General features: G+C 40.4%; 1 protein-coding gene across 3 annotated transcripts in view; it reads left to right on the forward strand.

Annotated features, from left to right (window-relative positions):
* The first annotated feature begins 13,491 nt into the window (after positions 1-13,491).
* Positions 13,492-25,283, forward strand: part of anxa7.L (annexin A7 L homeolog) — a 33,899-nt gene continuing 22,107 nt past the window's right edge. The window contains 1 exon segment of one of the 3 annotated variants that reach the window (NM_001096991.1): positions 13,492-13,563. The gene's annotated coding sequence lies outside the window, so the exon portion shown is untranslated. 3 annotated transcript variants of the gene reach the window in all.

Below are 25,283 nucleotides of genomic sequence, written 5' to 3' on the forward strand. Positions count from 1 at the left end.
ATGTGATAAAACAGAAATAAATGTAGATGCTAACCTAAAAATACAGTGTTTGAAAAACAACTCTATTAATATATACATAAGTGTGATGAATAGTTATCAAAGCTGCTGGTAATGATGTTAAAGGGGATTTTGGCATGATGTAGTTATAGTGGAGTTATTTAGCTTTGGATTCAGTAGGTCCTCAGGATCAGTCTCAGCAATCTGGTTGCTAGGGTCCAAATAACCCTAGCAACCATGCATTTATTTGAATAAGAGACTAGAATATGACTAAGAGAGCAGGCCCGGACTGGCAATCTGTGGGTTCTGGCAAATGCCAGAGGGGCTGCTATAAGGTGCCATAGAAAGTCAGTATTTAGTGGGCTGGTGGGACTGATTGGGCCTATGTGTACCTGAAATGCCAGGGCCTATTTTAATTCTCAGTCCGGACCTGTAAGAGAGGGCCTGATGGCTAATATTCTAAATGTTGTAGCATCTAGAGCTACAAACTATAATTAGGCACTGCCTTTATAATAGCAATAGCACACAATTTGTCGGCAACTATAATGCAGGCGACACATGATTATGCATTTCAAATGTAATACTATTGCCAATTCAGATTGACTTCAATGGAAAGGTATTTCCAAACGTTTTGTTGCCTGTGCTGGAGGAGATATTAGTGTAGGTGGCAAATTGTCCCTTTGCCATCACCCTAAAATGCTGGTTGGTTAATCATGAATAAAGAGAGCAAAATATTAGTAAATCACTTGGAAATTATCAGAATTTGAGTTATTCAGTTGTAGTACATTACTTAGACGTCTGTGAGAGCAAAGCCATGCCCAACCTGAAACCCTAACCCACTTCCCAATGCTAAGGTTTTGCTCACATTATACCGAATGGGAGGAGATACACTTGTAACTTTAATAAGCTGGTTTGCAACACAGTTTCAGAAGTCAGAGAAGCCAGAAGTAAACAGCCAAAAACAACAATTTTGCCAGAGACACTGGCACGAAGCAAACAGATGATTAACACGGCTTTCCCTATATATACGACTCGGTAAGTTGCTATTACCCCCATAAGCATTATCGAGCTCATATTGTATTGCACTATTGCGGATCCCTTTTTCAGGTGTACCAATACCGGCTCGGTTTCTCCTACTGTGCGGCGTCAAGCCTATGACAAGCGATTAGCCAAGAGACCCTGTGTGAGTAGATCCGGTAATTTTGTATCTATTCCTGAAGGGAACGTACTTCACTATACAATATCTTTTACATCTAGGTATCTGGGGATTTACATACCAATTACTAGCGCACCGATCCTATTAAATATTTGTACCTACCTGGTGGACGAGTGGATCCACAACAACCAGGTGCTGCTGATTATTCAATCCTGAAGGACCTTTGCGCAGAGCACACATCAAGACTGCGACCTTTACTGAGATCAGGTATAATGTATATACTTATTTGTATGGGATTCCTAAGGCACATTCTAATATACATTACACTGAATTTGTTATGATAGACCGCAGTGAACAGTTGCTAGTTTTTTTTTAAAAATACACAGTTGTGCAATAAAAAGTACAGTAGAAATACTGTATTCCTGTTCCATCTTGTACATCCAGTTTCCTAAACATTTTACACAGAAAAATGAATTGGCTTCCTATCATTTTTGCTGTAATTGTAGTTGGTATAAAGGTCTGTTACAAACAAATGTGCATTTTATATGCTCTCTCCCTCCGCTCCCTCCCCCCCTCGCCGACTTACCAACTTACCGTCGGGAGGGGAGGCAGGATCACTAATGCGGAGAGCGCAATTGCGCTCTCTTGCATTAGTAAAGCTGAATTTCCGGTTTAAAACCCGGAAATTCGGCTCTTAAAGGTGCAGGAGCGGCTTTTTGCCGCCCCTGGAAACCTCTCCGGCGTTACAAGCCTGGGAAACCTTTAAAACAGCAAATTCAATTTTTATTTTGCCCTACACATGTGCCAATAAGGAAATGAGTGCTGCTCACCAAAAGTCCTTATTGGTTTGATTCCACGGGTTATCCTGTGTTCGATATCCCAAATCAATGTATCAAAAATGTAAATTGTTGTGGAACAAATCCAGGGCAGCAAACTCAACTGCAATATTCTTTATTGGGAAGCAGAGTTACACAACATGTTTCGGGCTATGCCCTTTGTCAAGTGTCGACTTGACAAAGGGCATAGCCCGAAACATGTTGTGTAACTCTGCTTCCCAATAAAGAATATTGCAATCGAGTTTGCTGCCCTGGATTTGTTCCACAACAACCTACACATGTGCCCACTGTATAGTTAAGGTGCCATGAGTTAGGAAATGTAGGGGGGAAGGAGGGTAGCCCCAAAAAAATTTTTGATCTTTTTCAGCCTATCACCCCTAAAAAAAAAGAAAAAACGCCAGCGTTTTTTGGGACTTAGAAAAATGTTAAACTTTTTTTGGAAGCAATCCCTATCTACTCTATTGCACTTCGCCTGGTCTGAGGTGGCAAAGGAAGTCTGGCATAAAAGGTAGCGTTCAGAAAAATGCGCACGTCAGTGAATTTGCATAGTTACGTCCGTTGCGCAAATTCGCCAGGCGTAAGGGTGCAAAGTAACACTAGCGAATTTATGCCAGTGTCCGTTAGTGAATCAGTGAATTAACGAAAATGCGATACGCTAGTGAATTAACGCTGGCGTTAGGCGCTTCGTCCTTTAGTGAATTTGCCCCTTGGTATTGCAGTTCGGGTTGCCAACTGGCCGGTATTTTACCGGCCATTTCCGGTAAAAATGATTGTTGATCCCAATCTTATTATTAGGGAAAAAGATAAATATTTATGAAGGCTGGTATTTTTTTCCAGAAAAAGTGGCAACCCTAATTGCAGTGCAGTGTTTCCATTTTCTCCTTGCCCAGTGCTGCTTGTGTGTGCCATTCTCTGCTTGCCCAGTGCTGCTTGTGTGTGCCATTCTCTGCTTACTCGGTGCTGCTTGTGTGTGTCATTCTCTGCTTGCCCAGTGCTGCTTGTGTGTGCCATTCTCTGCTTGCTTAGTGCTGCTTGGGTGTGCCATTCTCTGCTTACTCAGTGCTGCTTGTGTGTGCCATTCTCTGCTTGCACAGTGCTGCTTGTGTATGCCATTCTCTGCTTGCCCAGTGCTGCTTGTGTGTGCCATTCTCTGCTTGCCCAGTGCTGCTTGTGTGTGCCATTCTCTGCTTGCCCAGTGCTGCTTGTGTGTACCATTTTCTGCTTTCCCAGTGCTGCTTGTGTGTGCCATTTTCTGCTTTACCAGTGTTACTTGTGTGTGCCATTCTCTGCTTACTCAGTGCTGCTTGGGTGTGCCATTCTCTGCTTGCCCATTGCTGCTTGTGTGTGCCATTCTCTGCTTGTGCAGTGCTGCTTGTGCGTGCTATTCTCTGCTTGCCCAGTGCTGCTTCTGCTTGCCATTCTCTGCTTGCCCAGTGCTGCTTGTGTGTGCCATTCTCTGCTTACTCAGTGCTGCTTGTGTGTGCCATTCTCTGCTTGCCCAGTGCTGCTTGTGTGTGCCATTCTCTGCTTGCTTAGTGCTGCTTGGGTGTGCCATTCTCTGCTTACTCAGTGCTGCTTGTGTGTGCCATTCTCTGCTTGCCCAGTGCTGCTTGTGTATGCCATTCTCTGCTTGCCCAGTGCTGCTTGTGTGTGCCATTCTCTGCTTGCCCAGTGCTGCTTGGGTGTGCCATTCTCTGTTTGCCCAGTGCTGCTTGGGTGTGCCATTCTCTGCTTGCCCAGTGCTGCCTGTGTGTGCCATTCTCTCTGCTTGCCCAGTGCTGCTTGGAAGTGCCATTCTCTGCTTGTGCAGTGCTGCTTGTGTGTACCATTCTCTGCTTGCCCAGTGCTGCTTGTGTGTGCCATTCTCTGCTTGCCCTTTGCTACCTGTGGGATGTAAGCCTGTTAGGGGTTTGTTCTTGGGGTTTGTTAGCATTTGGAAATTGTTGTTAAAGGACAAGGAAAGGCAAAAAAATAAAATCCAATTTTTACTTTCTTTAATGAAAAAGAAACATATCTCCAATATACTTTAATTAAAAAATGTGTACCTTTTTTATAAGAAACCTGACTGTATGCAGTGAAATTCTCCCTTCATTTACTGCTGTGGATAGGAATTGTCAGATGGTCCCTAACTGCTGAGCAGGGAAACAATCATATTCATGAACAGCAGGGGGAGCCCCCACCTTACTTACCAGCCATGCAGAATTCAAGGAGCTTTGTTTATGACAATCCCTAAGCAGCCCCGACCACACTGAGCATGTGCAGGGTCAGGCAATGATGTTTAACAAAGTAACAAGATGACAGCCCCCTGTGGCCAACTTTGAAAGCATACATCATATGTTTTGATTAGGCTTTGTGGTGCAGTAAGTTCATGCTTATGTTTAGTATACAAAATACAGCATTTCTAGCCTTATTCTATTTTAGACTTTCCTTGTCCTTTAAGGGCCCCTAAGGATCATGTGTTGGGGGGTTGTTGTATTATCCACAGGGGAGGATGAGGCATATGGATTTAAGGGTATGTTTTAACATGACTTCAATTTTTCACATATGAGTGATGAGGGATTTCCCTGCAGTGAGCACCAACCATTTGGTTTTTTGGTGTGCTACCACCCTTAATGTGGATATGATCTTAAAAGTTCTTGTGGTAACATGGGTGTGGTTTACAGTGGGTGTGGTTTAAAAAGGGGAGTGGCCAACACTGACATCCATTATCGGCCCTCCACCACATAGGCCAGTAAAATGTTGGCCCTCAGTACCACAGAAGTTGGACAGCAATAGTCTATGCAATAGCCTGTGCAATTTATCTGTCACAAATCTGTCCCACATACTATCCTTCATACACAGTATTATCTTGACTATTTCTTCAAACTTCCTTTTTCTGCTGGTCTTACACCAGAACTGTGACCCTGATTGTCATGAAATACATATATATTGTCAAAGGCCAATAATGAGATGAATTATTTATGGGCTCTCACATACTATAAGGATTGTGGCACTTCTAAGCCTGGCATGTTTCTGCCCTTTGAAAACTGCCTCTTGAGGATTTTTCTGATTACAAATATCAGTTGCAGTCAACGGTGCTGGTTGGTTTGTTTGTGGGCTGAGAAGTGCTATTAGCCATAAGCTGCCCATTTATGCCCAGATTTGGTCAGGTTTTTTGTCTGATTTTGTTCCAAACGGTTCATCTGAGCATATAAATCACATCTGGGGTCAGTTTAGACAGTTTTGTTATTCCAGTTGCTCAAAGATTATCTAACCTGATTTCTATTTGTTGACCAAAAGGAAGTGAAGGGGAGTCACAGCTCTTCTTAACTGCCAGAGGTTCCGATCATTCGGGTGGTCAGCCCCAACCAACAGAACAATACATTCTCCAGTCCATAATGAACACTGCTGCGAGGCTCATATATCTCAGCAACCGCTCCTCCTCTGCCTCGCCATTCTGTCAATCCCTGCATTGGCTTCCGCTACCTTTCAGAATAAAATTCAAATTAATGACACTGACTTTTCAAAGCTCTTCATAACTCTGCCAAACCCTACATCTATGAACTCATCTCTATATACTCACCCAACCGCTTACTACGCTCCTCTGCTGACCTGCTACTCAACTCTTCTCTCATTACCTCCTCACATGTTTGCATTCAAGACTTTGCAAGGGCTGCACCCTCTCTCCCACAGTCTGTCCGACTTTCTCCCAACCTTTCTGCTTTCAAGAGATCTCTTAAAACGCACTTCTTTCGAGAAGCCTACCCTCACTCTGCTTAACTACCAAACGCAACACCACATACAGTACCACATTTCTCACCCACTTAATTCGATCTTACCCACTCCCACACCTTGTGTATTACTCCCCTCCCTTTAGACTGTATGCCTATGCATAGGACCTTCCTCACCTTTTGTACCTGTATTGATTGTGATGTATGTAACTCCATATGTTCTATGTATATAATTCATGTGATGTAGTTGTATAATCACATTTACTTTACAGTGCTACGCAATATGTTGGCGCTATATAAATACATGTTAATAATAATAACAATAATAATAATAATACTAATAGGGGGCTGTACATGTCTATGGCCCCTTGTACATCATTTATAACATTGGCCTGTTTGTTTGCTATTAAGTTGTTGGTGGTGCTAGTAACTTTCCCCTTTTTGTTTTGGCTCGTATCAGATTGCTATATGAAAAAAAGCATTTAATTCCTGAACATTCATGCCTAATACGGTTTTCCAGCATAGCTTAAATCATTTATCCTTGTAGAATAACTCCCTCTAGTGGTCATTATTATAATGATTCTTTTTTGTTAGTTATTTCTTTGCTTTGTAAAAAAAAAACAATGTCCCTATTTATAAGGTGTTAACATGATAAATACTTCAGGGAACTTAAATGGTTTCAAGGTAATAACTATTGCAGTGCATTGTAATGATTTCTTCCACTAAAGTTGGCTGTATTGTAAAATACCTTACCTGCTAATGATGAACAGGAATCAGGGAGATTTGGGGGGTGGGATAAAGATATACGGTTTTAATAATAATATAACTTTTAATAATTCTGTTATTAAAAGTTAATAATTCTATTAAGACATGTCATAGTTCACTGAGTGTTTTGTACTCCCCCTGCCTGATTTATATTCTCTTTTATTGATTATTGTTAGTCCCTGCAGGCTGCAGCAGCTTACATTCACACACATTGTGGTCAATATTCTCAAGAATCGGGAAAATGTTAGAATCAGGCTAAACACTGCTATACATTTATTTGTGACTGCAAGTGTTTTTAATTTAGGACACAGTTGCCATGTTTTTTCCCACAGTGAAACATTCCCCCTGCATTTTCAGGAAAATTGTGATCGCCATGGGTATTCACACCCCCCTACGGGGGGAGGGCAATGTGTCAAAACGGACACAAATGCATTATATTTTGATGTAAATTGGACGCAATTATGCTGAAAAGTTTTATGACTCTCACTTTACTGTTTCTTAACAATATCCAAATGGAACAGTGTAACTATTTTTGGAGACATTTTGTATATGTTAAGCAGTCAGTCTTGTATTTGTATCCCTTGCTATGTGAAATGATGGCACTATAATAAAAATATTAATAAAATATGTCCATTTGAAATCATATCTGGTGTGAGTGGGATGTGTCAAAGAAACTGGTGTAATATCGCCCTTAGTCGAATGAATTTCAGGTATCTTACACCCTTGCTCCCATCCAGAGCTTAAATCAGGAAAAAAGGATTGTGTAGGGGTAATGATACCAAGAAGCACAGAAAAACTGCTGCTCAAGTCTCCTAAAGGACACTTGAGCAGCAGTTTTTCTGTGCTTCTTGGTATCATTACCCCTACACAATCCTTTTTTTCTGAGTGGGATGTGTGTTCCCTATTCTTTTGGAGCAAGGGCACTACAGCGAATTGACCAAGGCTTCTGTGGGAGCTCTGGAGATACTGCCTGGTTTGGAGGTGACCAAGCTCCAGGGTTCCCTGCATCGATAACTGCTCATAATTCAGAACAGGAGGAAGGCAGCGGTGCCAAGTGTAACTATAAAGAAGTGTAAGAAGCACCTGTTTATGCAAGTACCTTTAATGAATAGGATTTTTCACAAAAGTGACTGCTGTCACTGACTGAGCTTAGGGACCAACTCATAATACACTGTATATACAGAATAGAAATGACACAATATAAGGCAGATCAGCAGAAAACTGCAACGGCCCAGGGTCAGGGCCGATCGTGCGCATTTCGCCGCCTGAGGCTGGCTTCGTTTTGCCGCCCCCCCCTTCCCCACGGTACTCACTTTTCCTGACCGAGACGGGGTAGGGGGGGGGTCCACGTCGCTAATGCAGAGCGCGCAGTTGCGCGCTCTGCACTAGAAGAGCCGGAAATTCGTCTCTTAGTTACCAGGAGCGGCATTTTTGCCGCCCCTGGTAACAAGGGGGGCGCTGCCGCCTGAGGCGAGTGCCTCAACTCGCCTCATTGGCGGAGCGCCCCTGCCCAGGGTTATACCAGTGATCACGACAGAGCGATCCTCTTCTTCTGCTTCGTGTTTCTTCAAATTTCCCAGGGCAGACGCATGTGCAGTTGAACAAAATAGCCCACTTTTTAGTTAAAGTTCAGCATTACGTTCTACTGCGCATGTGCAGCCGCACAAAGGAAAGAGGAAGAGTATCTCTCCGTGGTGCTCACTGGTATAACCCCAGGTTATGATTTTTGATGGACTCTAGTCCCCTGAGGTAAAAATATGTTCGAATGATATCCAAAATGGGGAGCTGCTATAAGAAAACTCTGAAGGCATGGCTTATTACTGTAATAGGGCTGCTGAACCTCTGGGCTGGTACCCTAAGTCTGGAACATAAATTACAGTTTTCTATCCACATTCCACTTTTTTGGGCTTTAGAGCTCTTTTAAAGGAGAGGGAAAGGTATATTAACTGGGGGTGCCAAATGAGACACTGGGCCGTTGCTCCTGTTAGCTGAAAATTGCACTCGCAAAGTTACTGGGCATGACATTGGTACAAACTGGGTGAATATATAATGTAGAGACGATGTGAGCTGTAGTCTAACAATACTTAGAGAACCACTGCATTCCTATGAGGATTTTGTCTGAATATTATTTATAATTTAGACAAATGCATATTGATTAGCACTAGGTGGCAGTATAGACTATGAAACGCAAATATTGAATCCTCAAAGGAACCTTTTTTAGGTTAAATAAAGCTTGCAATGTACTTTTATTGTTAGCCAATATAGGTATTTTTTTGCATGATTAATGGTTAGCAATGCTTTACTGGAATCCTAGTTAACATACTTACCACCACCTGCATGGAATTTGTATATTCTCCCTATGGTTTCCTCAAAGAGCTCCAAATACATCCCAAAGCCTAAAATCATACTGATTGGTTACCTGACTGAAACATGAAATCCATTTCACAGCCTACAACATACTGATTGGTTAATTGGCTGAACCATAATTCTGCCAAATTTTCTAAATGAAATCCAGGGACACCTACAAAAGTCTGGAGTTCATAGCATGTTGCACAAATGTTTATTTCTGTTATGCTCACCATTAGTTATATAGTGGGGCATTCTGACACATTGGTCCCTGTAACAAAATACACTGCTTGCATTTAATTTGTTCTTTAAGTGCTTCAACACAACATTAACCCAAGAAAAATTTATATTTTTGGACTATGCACCACTACACATTGCAAAATATTTGGGAAATTTTGCAATTTAAAAAAAAAATATTCCAGGAAACTGCCCTTATATCGAATTGGATGTAAATATGTAGCTATTTTTCTCAGCTTTTTAAAATAGTATTTTGCAAGTGACCACAACATGTATACTGAATTATTGCCGCAATTACCTTTGTGAGTGAATAGTTTAATTTCTTTTGTGAGTAAATATTTCAGTGATGTTGAAATGTCAACATCCAAAGGAAAAAAAAAATATTAGGACATAGAAGGAAGGCCTATCTTCTATGTCCTAATACATTTTTTTAGCTTTTATATTCATTTGATTGGAACCCTTTTTCTTGAAGTTTCTTAGTATACAATAGTAATTTTGCCCTTTATTGGACCACAAGTTTCTGTTTCCCTTTTCTCTTTACTATTTGATTATTTATTATCATTCTTTTTTTCTGCACTGTTTCAACACCTTATACACTTTTACAGGTATGGGACCCGTTATCCAGAATGCTAAGGACATGGCGTTTTCTGGATACCAGATCTCTCTGTAATCATTTTAAGTCTACTAGAAAATCATCTAAACATTAAATAATGGCTTGTTTGTTTCCAATAAGGATTAATTATATTTCAGTGTGGATCAAGTACAGGGTAATGTTTTATTATTACGGAGAAATAATAAAAAATATTTGGATTATTTGGGAGGCAGCCTTCTTGTAATTTGGAGCTTTGTGAATAACGTTTTTACAGATAATGGATCCCATGCTTATAGTTCTTTTCAAAGATTTAGTACCTCCAGGTTTTTCCTTAAATTATGGTGTATTCTAGTTTGTAGGTGTCACAGACCCTGTCAGCTATATAACATTTCATGTTATTAATACTGGCAGTATTAAACCTCATATTTTGTTTTATTTTTCAGTAGGTTTCATTTATATTTTTGGAAAAATGTTTTATACCATTTATATTGGGAAAACAAATTTCCACATTAACATGAATGTGAAAAAATTTGATAATTACAAAAACAAAAACCTTTGTAGTAAAACATGAACAGCGGAATGATATATTACTTTTTGAGAAATATACATATACAGCATAAAGAACAGTCTGAAAGATGAACTTCTTTACATATATAAAAACTGCAAAGTATCTGTCTCCACTAGTGTATGGTTGGGATTTATTAAGGATGTGGCCAAATATCTCCCAAAGGAAGAAATGTCGATGTCTCTGTAGAGACTGGTGGAATTACCTGAGCCTCTGAAAAAACTTCAAACTGTTCTTCATTAATAAGTGCTAATAACTTCCAGGTCTATGTAGAAAGCCAACGTCATCTGCCATTTGTTTCTTTTTGAAATGAAGAAGCAAACCTCCTCTCTTATCCAAAAGCTCTGTGATGAACCTCAATCATGAAAAGATAAAGCCACAATTCTAGGGGGATTTAAGGCACATGGGTAACACCCATAACCACATGGAGGGAAACAACATAAAACCTGCAAGACAGCAGCCATCATGCAGAAGGTTCATCATATCCATATATACAGTATTTAGAGCATAAAGTAAATGTGGTGAGAGCAAGCTGGAGATGTAGCAAACTGTCGCTACATCATGTCATTAGGAATATAGTACTAAAAATAAATAGTTTGCAGAGCAACTCACTTCAAGCATTTATCAGTACAAAATAATCACAGCAAACTACATCAAAAAGACATCATATTGTATTAAACATACAAGATAGTGTTCTACCTCTGTCAGCATACCTCATTGATATACAGCATCTGTAATGGGTTATATTGTTACGTGTGTGGAGGATGTCACTATCAACAAGCATATTGCTATAAGAGCAAATCAGGAGCCATGACTAACAGGTAGGGATGCACCAAATCCAGGATTTCGTTCGGGATTCGGCCAGGATTTGGCTTTTTTCAGCAGGATTCTGCCCAGCCGAACCAGATCCGAATACTAATTTGCATGTGCAAATTATGGGCGGGGAGGGAAATCGCGTAACTTTTTGTCAGAAAACAAGGAAGTAAAAAATGGTTTCTCCTTCCCACCCCTAATTTGCATATGCAAAGGAATCGGGGGTTCAGCTTAATCCAAAATAGTGAACACATCAGTTAATAGGGCTAATCCATCAGAATTCTGCACTGAAATCCATTTCTCAAAAGAGCAAACAGATTTTTTTATATTCAATTTTGAAATCTGACATGTGGCTAGACATTTTGTCAATTTCCCAGCTGCCCCTGGTCATGTGACTTGTGCCTGCACTTTAGGAGAGAAATGCTTTCTGGCAGGCTGCTGTTTTTCCTTCTCAATGTAACTGAATGTGTCTCAGTGGGACATGGGTTTTTACTACTGAGTGTTGTTCTTAGATCTACCAGACAGTTGTTATTTTGTGTTAGGGAGATGCTATCTGGTTACCTTCCCGTTGTTCTTTTTTTTGGCTGCTGGGGGGGGGGAGGGAGGGGGGTGATATCAATCCAACTTGCAGTACAGCAGTAAAGAGTGATTAAAGTTTATCAGAGCACAAGTCACATGACTTGGGGCAGCTGGGAAATTGACAATATGTCTAGCCCCATGTCAGATTTCAAAATTGAATATAAAAAAATCTGTTTGCTCTTTTGAGAAATGGATTTCAGTGCAGAATTCTGCTGGAGCAGCACTATTAACTGATTCATTTTGAAAAAATGTTTTTATCCCTTCAAGAGCAAATCTTTAAAAGGCCATTAAGGCAGCAAAACAAGCATATTCAGAAAAAATACAAAGCTATTTTGCTGATAATCGAGATGCCAGGCGTATGTGGTAGGGAGTATATGAGAAAAAGAAAAGTAGTAAAACCCCCTGTCATGATACAGGCCTGTAATAGTTAATAAAACAGGCCAAGGTATCATGAGAAATATTTCTGCCAACATCTAAATCAGACATATAACAGGCCTCTTTTCACTATGGTCAGAGGGGTCAGAGCTGTAATGCCCTCCTCCATGCCCTGGCTGATAAGAGCCATTCCATGGGGAGGGGGAAGCCCAAGGAGTGAGAACTTAAAGTTCCCAGCAAGACCCTCAAAGGTGAAGTGAAGGTCACATATAATGTATCCTTAAATATATTTATCCTCACAGAACCCATACCTGTTGTACCAACAGTATAAAAAACTGGTGATGGGTTCAAGGCAATTTCAGATTTCAAACGAGTCCAAACATGACTAAGTTTGGTACTCTGTGTATTAGATGTGGATATCTGGGCAGGGGCAGGTCACACAGTATTGATGTTTAGTATCTATGGAATCCCTGAGAGAATTAATAACCAATGAATATAATATCATCTCTCTCCTATGTTCCAATGGAGAGTTATGGTCATTATATTCTTGGTCCAGTTCCTACTCACAGGAGGTCATAAAAACTCAAGCTGTGTCCTGCTAGGCCACGCCCCTTGCATTCCTGAGGGAGGGGGGAATCTTTAAAATTTAACGTTTTTTTGTTAAATATTCATAGTTAACATCTATTGAATGAAATTGAGGGTTTATTTATTTGTTAATTCATTTGTTTGTTCATCTTGGTATTTTCCTTGGCTTTTCTCATAACTTGCTTTCAAACAACATTTCCACTTATGTTTTAACAACCAAGTGTGGTTCTACACGGCAGAATTTTAATTAACTCATAGCAACGCTAAAGGCATCGCTAACATCTGTTTTTTATTCCAAATGATTGAATTAAATTAGTGATGTCATTTCCTTTGAGAATTGTTTCAAAAAGCCGTTGAGAGTTTGTGTGAACTTGTGCCTATGACTACGTATCGCATGGATACGAAACGCGTCAGGACAGTTTGGTTTTAATGTTTTGAAATAAAAGCTGTATTTTACCCATTCGAAGTGACGTCCGGCAGTGCTTGCCTATTTTCCTATACTTGACAGTGCACACACCCCCTGCTACGGGTTCGGGGCGACGCACCCGGACCACTAAAGACTACGGGTGAGTGCTTTCCCATTTATACATCAGCGACTTTTCTTTTGACTCTTCGTTTAAGTGCTGGACCTGGGGTTTCTACACCCAGGTCAAGTTTGTTGCTGGGTGAGCAAGATTCTCTTTTCTCATCCAATGAGATTCCATTCATTTGTTCACATATGACCCTTTGCGAGACTGTGCAGCTATAAATTTTCTCGTACATTATATTCTTGGTCCAGTTCCTACTCACAGGAGGTCATAAAAACTCAAGCTGTGTCCTGCTAGGCCACGCCCCTTGCATTCCTGAGGGAGGGGGGAGTGTGCAGTTACCTGATGCCCTGAAATCACTAATAAATAGTCAGCTCTTCTGACTAAACTTTGGATTTACTTTGGAGGACCAATTGCGATTGGAAGTTATCCCGTTTGTTTCCCCTTGCCTCCAGGACCAGGAATTCTATATCTTTGGAGTTAAGTATAGGTTTTCCATGTTTTCCCTTTTATTTTACAACTGTTTGTAATTGTATTATTGAATGTATGTCTCTTTTTGTAACATATTTTTGTATATTGCACTGTTATACCTTTTATAATATTAAAGAGAATTTAATAAGATTGTCTTTGGTGCTCTAAACGAACCTAGCCTGAAAGAGTGTAACTGTGAGCCTTAACCCTCTGAATGCTGAAGTACTTGTTGAGTCAGTAGGAACTAACTGACTATAGTGAGAGAGTATTTAATGCATTGGTGTTGTGAGTTATTATCTGTTAGAGAGAACAGGGGAATAGTCACATTAGGTTTCTATCACCTGTGAATGATAGATGGTGGCAGCGAATGAGTTTTGTTGGTGTTTGGGGTGCTTTTGTGTTAGTCTAACCTGTGTGCAAGGTGGGTGAGAGACTGAGTGAGTGACTCCTGATAGCCACACCTAAAGTCACGTGCGGTTGGAAGTACCGTCTCCGTGACACCCCCACACTCTAAAGCACAATTAAATCTAATTTGCTTATGATTGATTGAATAACGTGCACCAATTAATATATTCCACAAGAGAAACACTTGAAATGGTTGTGTGTTTTATTTTGTATTTCACAACAATTGTTAATTCAAAATTGCGCAGTAAGGAGTACTTAAAGTGCCAGTGCTTAATTCTGAAGTATATATGTGTATAACTGCTGCTACAGTCAATTCATTATGTACCATATGAGAATCAATCAATCCATTTAAAAAGAAGGTATATATAACATCCACCAATGAATTCATACAAATGTATTATCATTATAAAGTGCTAGTGCCAAAACTAGTTGCAGTCCTTAAACGTGTGCGCAGAAAAACTCTCTCACTGCTTAAGCTGGCCATAGACGCAAAGATCCGATCGTACGAATCGTGGATTCGTACGATTTTCGGACCATGTGTGGAGAGTCCCGACATTTTTCGTCCGGCGGAGATCGGTCGTTTGGTCGATCGGACAGGTTAGAAAATTTGTCGCCTGCCGATAATATCTCTGCGTGTATTGCCGATCGTACGATTTTCAGTGGGAGACTGTCACTAGTGTTGTCAGACATAAGTATCGTACGATTGCTGTCAGGGGCAGAACATTGGGTGATCTGTTCTTATTTGATCGGAATGGTAAGGACTTTGATCTGAATGGTTAGTGGAGGGTCGGGAGATGGGAAAGTCCGATCGTACGTTGATTCGTACGATCGGATCTTTGCGTCTATGGCCAGCTTAATTGTCCGTTTAGTAGAGATTTTTTCCGCAAAATAATAGAGCCTGCCTTGTGTTGCTTAGCAACCATGTGGAGCAGCTGCCGGGACAATGTTTTGTATTTATAGTTGGCAATAATACAATTCAGCGTGCAGTGCTGGAGACTTGCATTCCAGAAAGCAGAATTTGCCAAAATAACATCCCCCAAACAATGCTTTGCAAATTTAATTTCTTATTACGCCCACTTCCCCAGAGAGTTCCCCCCCAGCCTTATGATCAATATAGCCCCGCCCACCCCTATTTACCGTCTTTCATTTGGAATGACGTAGTAAAAGAACACGCCCATTTTTCTTTCCGGGTTCTTTTGAGTCTCCGCCTTTCTCCTCCTGAGGGAGATTTAATTGTGTGAGCTCCATTTTGTCAGCGGCAGGCCTCTGTAATCTCGTCCTTCTCATACAGTTCCTGGAATCATCTAAACAAGGTGAGGGAAAGGGGGTCACGGCGGCTGAAGTGTAAACCTTAGTGTCCAAATGTCTCGTAGGGTTCTGTGAGTTGTAGTTTATTGAGTTACAGGCAGCGTTACTGTAGGTTAGGAATATGGCAGCGTTACAAGCAATATAGTGTATATATGTGTCTGTAATTAGGCTGTAGTTAGTTGTTGGAATGTTGCTGGGCAGGGAACTAGGAGCCTGAGGCTAGTGCCTATCACTAATGCAGGGCTGGCTGTTGGGTGTGTCCCACGCTGATCCTAAACAGTTAATCAGCTGAAACTACACACAGGAGGCTGTTTCCCCTTTACTTAATGTGATGCAACCAACTCTTGAATACACTTGCATTAAAGGGCACCTAAATATGCATTATGAAAGAAAATATACATTAGTTAACCTTGTTGGATTTAGAAGACGTCCGTTCTCTGCCAGGATTGTTAATAATCTGGTTTCTGCTACATTCTATCCTTAAGGTGGCCATACACGGGCCGATAATGGCTTCCCCGATCGAGATCTGGCCAAAGTCGGCCAGTCGGCCAGATCTCGATCAGATGGGACTAAAAATCCCGTCAGATCGCGGGCGCATCTGTTCGTTGATGCGGTCCCGAGATCCGACCGTCCATTACTATTCGTTAGGATCCGATCGTTGGGCCCTAAGGCCCATGATCGGATCAGCCCGATATTGCCCACCTCAAGGTGGGCATATCAGGTAAAGATCCGCTCGTTTGGCGACATCGCCAAACCAGCGGATCTCCGTGTATGGCTTGGGCTTTCTGGATAACGGGTCTTTCAGGAATGTGGATCGTCAAACCTTAAGACTACTAGAAAAACGTAAAGATTAAATAAACCCAATTGGCTGGTTTTGCCTCCAATAAGGATTCATTATATCTTAGTTGGGATCAAGTACAAGCTACTGCTTAATTAGTACAGAGAAAAGGGAAATCATTTTTAAAAAATTTGGATTATTTGATTATAATGGAGTCTATGGGAGATGGCCTTTCCGTAATTCGGAACTTTGTGGATAATGGGTTTCCGGATAACGGATCCCATACCTGTAGTAGTATATAAACAAGCTGCTGTGTAGTCCTAAGGCAGCCATTCCAAGGGCACAGGTTACATAGCAGATATCAGGAAAGCTTTATAAAATATAATGGCATTCTAGAGAGCTTATCCCCAGCAGAATTCTGCACTGGAATCTGTTTCTCAAAAGAGCAAAGAGATGATTTAATTTTGAAATCTGACATGGGGCTAGACATATTGTCAGATTCCCAGCTGCCCCCAGTCATGTGCTTTGAAAAACTTCAGTCATTCTTTACTGCTGTACTGCAAGTTGGAGTGATAACACCCCAAATTGGTGCACCCCAACTCAAAAAAAGTTATATTATACCAATGCCAGTTAAGAGAGTCAGGAGCTACATTGTTGCCTGCTATTCTGCTTATCAAGAAGCACAATATGCTAATAAATAATAATTCCACGTATCACACCCTAACAAATCAATTATAATAACATTAATATTCTTTATAAACCAATAATAAAATTCAGGAGTGGAGGAGTCCACCTTCTTTAGGGCAACAGGCAGCATTAAGTGGGCATTATAAAATCAAAGGGTTTGCCAATCATCTACTTCCAAACTATCTTTGTTATTTGCATGATGGAAACATTTGATGTTTTAAGGGATCATTGCTGGAGGGGTGCCCTTTCCTTGTTCTTTAAATAGCATGTTGCCGGCAGGAAATAATTTAAGGGCATTTGCTGGACAAACCATTACAACATTCATATTTAAATAGAATAGTTTTGCTTCATGTGTTACTGGCCCCTTTAATATTGCTTTCCTTGAGTTAATCAAAACCAGATATTTTCTGAATCTCTTTATTCGGCATAGATTTTAATTATGTCAGAGCGAGTGCTGGGAATTCAATTACAACAACTTCCGGGATTGGGAATGGTGCAACGGATGCTGCCCTGCCTCCAGTTGTTTACATTCTCAATCATTTCGCCAGTGTGCATAATCATTAGTGTACCGAGTGCTTTCATTGTGTAGCCTAGACACATTATCTGCCATGTGCTCCAGAAGTAGTAGGATACTGTGTTTAGAGGGGCTATAATATGACATTTTGGAGGGGCCCAGTTTAAATACAGCTTACGGTAACAGTGTAAATTTAATTTAAATGCTTTAAAGCAGCAGGGCTGTCAAACTGTAAGGTTTAAAGGCTGCATGTAGTACTTGAGGGAATATTTCTGTCGCTAGTAGTCTGCCCAGGGGATTTATAGACCTCTTTGTAGATGAAACCACAATAATGTACTATATAGTATAAAGGTGGATCTAATTTTTATTGATGCCTTCATACATTCATATACAAACTAGATAAGGGTCATAATCACAGAAAGAAGTGTTTGTGTATGCTTATTGGCTCGCAGAGACATTTGGCTGATTTCTTTAGTAGAATATCTGCATATATATATATATATATATATATATATATATATATATATATATATATATATATATATATATATATATATATATATATATATATATATATATATATATATATATATATATATATATATATATATATATTTATAATTTCTCCCATTTAGATTGTAAGCTCTTCAGGACCTCTATCCTTCTGTCTTCTTGACACTGAGCTCTTAATCTTTATTGTAACTGTACTTTATATTTGTATTGTATTTTGTACTTATTTGTATTTATTATTGAAATAACCCCCTGTTTGTTCTACTAATGTATTGTTCTGCTGTACAGTGCTTTGCTCTCAAGTAGCGCTATACAAATAAAAATATACATACATACATACATACATACATACATACATACACATTTAAAATTGGCAACCAGTTGGTAGTAGCCTATAGGAAGTCTGGGGGCTATGATACACTAGTATTAAAAATGGTGGCAAAAGTCCTGTATTTGTGTGTGATATTGTCAGTGAACACATTTTTTAAGGAATCTATTGCCTGTGAGGTGCTGGCATAAGCACTTTTAATGCAATTTTAATTTAGGTCTATGGGGGGCTGTTTCAAACATGATGGCACCATGGTTTTTAGCTGCTTAATGGAATAGTAACACCAAAAACTGAAAGTGTATAAAAGTAATACAAATATAATGTAGTGTTGATCTGCGCTGGTAAAAGCTTTGTGTTTGCTTCAGAACACACAACTATAGTTTATATAAACAGCCATTCAAGCTGGAGAAAAGGCACAGGTTACATAGCAGATAACAGATACATTGCCATTGTATTGGACAGGGTTTTATCTGTTATGCGCCATTTAAGCTGTTCCTTTTTTTCCAGCTTGAATATCTGTCCCCATGGCTACACAGCCGCTTGTTTATATAAACTATAGTTGTGTTTCTGAAGCAAACACACAGCTTTTACCAATGCATGCTATCAGTATATTATATGTTAGTTACTTTTTAATAATGAGACAGACTGCTTGAAACAGCCTCTTGGTTCTTAAATCATGTAAGAACTCGTGCTGCTTTTCTCCAAGTCTAAATACAGACACCAAGAGAGGATATTAGTGATGAGTGGGTTTCCTCACCTGCAACCACCCATTCTTAAACAGGTCCAGACAGTGATTGAAAATAAATAGTGACTGTGACATCTTTCAGCAGCCCCTCTGGAATTTACAGATTGCCAGTCCGGGCCTGTCCTAAACCCAGGCCCAACCCGTCCCAAAGTTGTGGTAATACTATCCCACTGGTATTAAAGTAAGTAACGAGAAGCACAGCTATAGAACATTGTTTTTCAACCCAATGTTTTGGGCTAACCCATACATATCTAGAGGTCATTTGGACATGCTAAATCTTCTCTGAATTTGTCGGAGACCTGCTGATTGTAACCTTCAGTGTTATTATCTATACACAGCCGCTACGAAGGGAAATACAACTGAGGAACTAATAATTCAGTATGAAATAGATATATCTAAACAGTTGTGCACCCACCTGCATCAATAAGATTATACTTAGCCATCTGACTTCTGGCAGTGCGTGAGACTAAAGCTGGCCATAGATGTAAAGATTTTTAAAAGATCCGATCGTCAACGTGAGACCACGATTATCTCGAAACGATCGTACGAATTGTCCATCAACTAAAAAGACCATTTGCCAGGAAAACAAAGGGGAGCTGCCTGCTTGTCCCTGCAGACATAGATAGAGTGCACTGGGACCGACAAAGATTTTTTAACCTGGCCGATCAATTTCCTGACCGATGTCTGCCGAAAAATCGTAAGATGTACGATCGTTCGAATCCCACTCACCGCACGATAATTTGGAAGGATTGGTCGGACTTCACTAAAATCGGTCGTTTGGCAAGAAAAATCTTTGCGTCTATGGGGACCTTAAAACTTGAATAATCTAAATTTAAAGCAAAAGTGTCTCGAATATCTTAATTCATTCAATTTTATTTGCTGAACTCCCAAATTAAATTCAAACCTTATAAAGAATTCATAAATACGATAAATGAATCCTAGAAAAACCAAACAAATTGTATATACATGATTTCATAAATAGTCCAATTAAATTCATTAATCTTGCAGAAATCGCAATAAGTTAATTAGCAGAATGTCCATGAAAATTGATTGTCTGTAAAATTGACTATTAATTCAACAATTTGTTTTAATAAGGTGCCGAGTTGGCACTGTTAGGTAGTCACAATTGTAGTTTCAGTGGATATCACACTCGCATCTGGTTTTGTGTTTGTGCCCTGCAGAACAGGTTTACAGAACAACAGGCAACATTCCTGAATGCTGCATCATTTAGTTGTACAGTACATCCAGATTTTTGGCAAAATACATTTTCAACTGTAAGCAATTTCTGATTTCTTTAAAGGGTTAGTTCACCTTCTAATTAGCTTTTAGTAAGCTATAGAATGGCTAATTCTAAGCAACTTTTCAATTGGCCCTCATTTTTTCTTATTTATATTTTTTTAATAATGCTTTGCCTTCTTCTGACTTTTTCCACCTTTCAAATAGGGGTCACTGACTCCCAACTAAAAACAAATGCTCTGTAAGGCTACTAATGTATTGTTATCGCTTCTTTTTATTATTCATCTTTCTATTCAGGCCCTTTCCTATTCCAGTCTCTTATTCAAATCAATGGATGGTTGCTAGGGTAATTTGGACCCTAGCAACCAGATTGCTGCAAATGCAAATCGGAGAGCCGCTAAATAACTCGTTAATAAAAAAATTAAAGCAAATTGTCTCAATATAACTCTCTACAATACATGATACTAAAAGTTAATTTAAAGGCAGACCCCCCCTTTAAAGGCAACATGTAAGGTCTCTTTCAGGCTGCCATTCTCAGTGTGTGTGATCTGAATCAGACTAACAAATAATGGATATGACAGCAGCTCCACTTCAACCCATGCCCTGTGGCTAATATCACACTCCTCTGCTGGTGGAAAATCACATGACGACGCCCTGTATGTTCAGGCGCTGACAGGATCCGTGTTCACCTATTACACCCGTGGATTTTGGCCAGAGAATGCTTTTGGGACTTAAAAGTTTGCACAAAATTTGAGCCATAAAAAGCTTTGATGTGACTGCTGGGAAGCAATAGGCTACACTTGCCTAGGTATTAGTCTGTTAAATTCTACCCCACCAAGTTTTGGTGGGGTAGAAATACATCTGCGAGTGCCCATGTAGTTCACAAGCTCTGGAATGTAAAAACAACAGCCATAATTATTGTGCAGTTTGTTTCATGTTTTGTGTTTGACTTTGGTGTCATGCAGGAGGGAGATTTCATTGCGTAATTCAAAAAGGAGATATTCATTTATATTAATACTCTCTACTTGAATTATGAAGGCAGGATTAAATTATATATAAAACAATATTTTAGTATGCAATGTTTGCAACATGTCCGCATTTCTTTAGAGCCAACGTGGAAATGTCTCTCATGTCTGTTTCAATTAGTTTGACCCTGCAGGTCAGCAATGACACGCACATAAGTGATCATTGCCTGGAATCCTGGTATTTTAGCTCTGACTCATGTAGACCTGCAGGGACTGTAGGAAACCACAACCTACACATTACCATTCGGAATTTTGTTTGCAACCAATATCCTTCAGAAAAGATGGCAAAAAGCATTTACTTGACTAGTACCCCTTCAGTTCCTTGTACTGTATTTTAACTTTAAGTATGCTGTAGAGCATGATATTCTCAGACAATTTGCAATTTCTTCATCATTTGTGGATTTTGATTGATTTAGCTTTTTATTCAGCCGCTCTCCAGCCCCATGCTAAAAGTTAATGTCAAGGCGAATCACAACTTTAAATGGGGACAACAGTTTGTTACATAGGCCCCACCTCTCTTGTTAGACATAACTGACTGCAGCCATGTGAGCTGGGAGGGCTGATAATAACTTTCAAGTTATGTATTTTCTCAAGCAGATATCTGCATGTGTTACTGATATTTATTATAAACTTGATTAAACCAAGGATAGAAAAACAATATATTTTATCATACCTCCCAACCTGTCCTTTTCATGGGACAGTCCTGACTTTTGTCAGCTCAGCCCAAAGTCTCAGATTGTTATTGAAATGTCCCAACTTTCTCTTGGATCTCCTGCACTGAACAGCCAGGAAAAGATACAAATTTTCTGAAATGTAATTAAATGAGATGCTCTTGGCAGAGAGCTCAGGACACTCATTGCCTGCACTTTGATACATTTGTAACAATTTTACATAAGCAAAAATACAATTGTAACTATTTAAGATAAGCCGATCTCTTGGGAGAACAACTTAAGGGTAAGGCCACACTAAGCGATAGCGCGGCGATTTGACTCGCCGCGACTATTCGCCGCGACTTTTAATCCTCAATCGCTGGCGAAACTTTGACGCTGGCGTCTATGGGGAATCGCTGCGTAAAAACACACGCGGCGATCTTTTTTCTATTGTCGCTCGAAATCGCCTCGCTAGGCGATTTCGAGCGACTATAGAAAAAAGATCGCCGCGTGTGTTTTTACGCTGGCGATTTTGCGCGATTTCCCATAGACGCCAGCGCCAAAGTTTCGCCAGCGATTGAGGATTAAAAGTCGCGGCGAATAGTCGCGGCGAGTCAAATCGCCGCGCTATCGCTTAGTGTGGCCTTACCCTAAAGGGGTTGTTCACATTTAAATTAACTTTTAGTATGGTGTAGAGAGTGATATTCTGAGACAATTTACAATTGGTTTTCATTTTTTGTTTTTGAGTTATTTAGCTTTTTATTCAGCAGCTCTTCAATTTGCATCTTAACCGATCTGGTAACTTAAAAAATGTCAGTAGCTCTTTAAGCATTGCATTACTTTGAGTGCATAGCTCCCCCTCCCCCGCAAATGCCCCTAACTTGTTAGTCACCCCTCCGTGCAGGCCCTCTCTTGCCAAGTTGCTGACCACATTCCAAAACTGTTTAATCAATGGACAGGACCATAAACAATGATAAATGTCAGCTTTCAAGGACTGACACTTTGCACAGGCATCGGACCAACCACCTTTTTTTCGTATTTCAGGAGAGAAGTACCCCCTGTGCAATATGGAAGTGACTTGAATTTAGAAATAATGATTTAACATGTAAAGTAAATAGTTCGTCTCTTGTGAGATATGGAATTTGTTGTAGCCATTTCCCTATAACTCGGTCAAAATCTCTTTCTGACATTGGGACTTTTAAAGGGGACATATACAATAATTGTTTACTCCTCATTAATCCATTCCTCGTACCATAAAATTGAAGGGAACATGTTTTATTATATATCTTTAGGGTCAACTTTAGGGTTAATTGTTTGAAAACTGATGTCTCCCCTCCCTCTCTCAAGACTCCCTGTGCTGCTGTCGGCCCTCTCTTTCTTTTCCCCACAATCCCCAGCTATCCACAGCCACTGAGAAGGACAGGGTGTGCAGGTATGGGCAGGGCTAGTTTCTGATGCTTTGCATGTTCACCCCTCCCTTGAAAGAAAAAAAAAAAACAACAAATTCATCTAATCCAATAGTCTGCAGATTCCGGACCAGTGCCTTCCCTTCTCTTACCAGCTCTCGCTCCTCTCTCTGTTACTGGCATTTGCTTCCTCTCCCTTACCAGCTTTCTCGCTCCCCCCTCCCCCGCCGGCTCTCACTCCCCAGTTTGCTAATTCTATGGCTCCCCTCCTCCTTAAAGCACAGATAACTAGATAGAAGAAACGCTTGACAGGTCTTTATTTTATGTTGCCTTTTCTCGTGTGTGCGTGAGAGTCTTTTGAAGCAGGCAGGCAACAAAAATCAAGATAGCGTTCCTGCTATGTAGTTATCTGTGCTGTAAGGAGGAGGGGGAGCTGTAGAATGAGCAAACTGGGGAGTGAGAGAGCCGGTCACGGTTACCCGGTGTAATTTTCAAAACCAGCCAAAGTCAGCCACACAACCAGCCCAAAACTAGCCAAGAGGCACATCAAAAGTAGCCCAAAAATAGCACAATATGTGCAGTGAAAAAAAGTGAGAGAGACCAAATTTTTCCATGAAGCAAAATGGGACAGATGGGGGGCCTAGGAGGTATAGGGTTCCCATAAGGCCCTAATACATGTATAATTTCAATAAATAAAACAGTTCAAACTTTTTATGTGGCCAGCAGATTTTTTTCCCAAAATTGTCTGAAATTGAGGAAAGTCACCAGAAAATGTGTGAATGCTTAAGAAGACTAGTGTACAGGGCCCAAAATCTGGTAACTCCCATTGCATGCTGGGCATTTTAGTCTTACATTGAACTTGGCAAATTGGTAAACAAAGCTACATTACCCAACATGCATTGGGAGATGCAGGCTTTTCACATTAGGGCAAGAAAAAACCTTGGCTGGTTTCCAAAGTACAAACCAGCCAAAGGCTGAAAAAGTAGCCCAAAGCTGTACCTTGGCTAGTTTGTACTTTCAAAACTGGCCTGGGCTTTAAATTAGTAGCCCAATTTGGCTGGAAAACTGCCAACCTGGCAACCCTGGAGCTGTTGAGGGAGTCGGAGCGAGAGCCAGGGAGAGAGAAAGCTGCTAAGTGAGAGGAGAGAGAGATAAGGGAGAAGGACTGAGAGCAGTAAGAGAAGGGGAGGGAGAGTCAAAGAGGGAGGAAGATACCGCAGGCAATACATTTTTTTTAAATTTTTATAACAACCCTCTGCAACCAATTGTCTGTCTATATTGGTATCAAGTAGTGGAATTCCACATTTTTTTAGTAACAACTTCCTGCGTCCACTTATTTCAGCACTGCTGATGATTTTTTAGTTACAACTAGATCAGGCAGCAGCAAAGTCAGCTATGTCCAGCTGGGGACAGGCAGTGAGAGGGGAGGGGTTCTCCCAGCCACAGCGGATTTCAGCCTGTCAGTCAGTGTTGTGACCATTTCCTGTTAGAGAATGAACAGACACTCCCACAAACACTCATTTCAGTCTAGACTCTCAGCTGTGAGGATCTCTACAGCTCAGATATAGTCACAGTTTTAGGAGGTAAATTGCTTTCAAAATGCTTTTCTTTCTACATCATTTGGGGGGATGGGTGACTACTATATATGAATATGAAGATTATATGAAATGTCTCCTTTTAAGATTTTATACAAGAGGGAGGTGGAGGGTCATATTGTGTCTGATAGAAATAGGAGATCCATTGGGTTGTCTACGTGCTGAGCTGGAATAGTGTGAGTCACTGCTTGCGCATAGTGTCTGACTTGTAAATATGAGAAGAAATCCCAAGTTAGTGAGGGGTGTATTGTTCTGAGAGGGAGTGAGGATCTGTGGAGTGCGCATTGTAATGTTTTTTTCAGACTTCAGCAGAACAGCACAGTGTGTGGCATAATGTGGAGCTAGTGGACAGTTTATTGGGAGGGACTGGAGAAATCCAAGCAGCCGGTTAGAGGGGCTGATTTATAAACATAGGTGCTAAATTGCATCACTACAGTTGCTCATACCAAGCAATAAAAGCTTTGCTTAACATGTAGTAAGCTGTTTAAAGTGAATTGCCATTTGGTTGCTTTTTGCAATCAGCCAGCATATCTAGTTGCTTA

This window comes from Xenopus laevis, chromosome 7L (assembly GCF_017654675.1).
Source record: "Xenopus laevis strain J_2021 chromosome 7L, Xenopus_laevis_v10.1, whole genome shotgun sequence".
Taxonomy (NCBI): Eukaryota; Metazoa; Chordata; class Amphibia; order Anura; family Pipidae; genus Xenopus; species Xenopus laevis.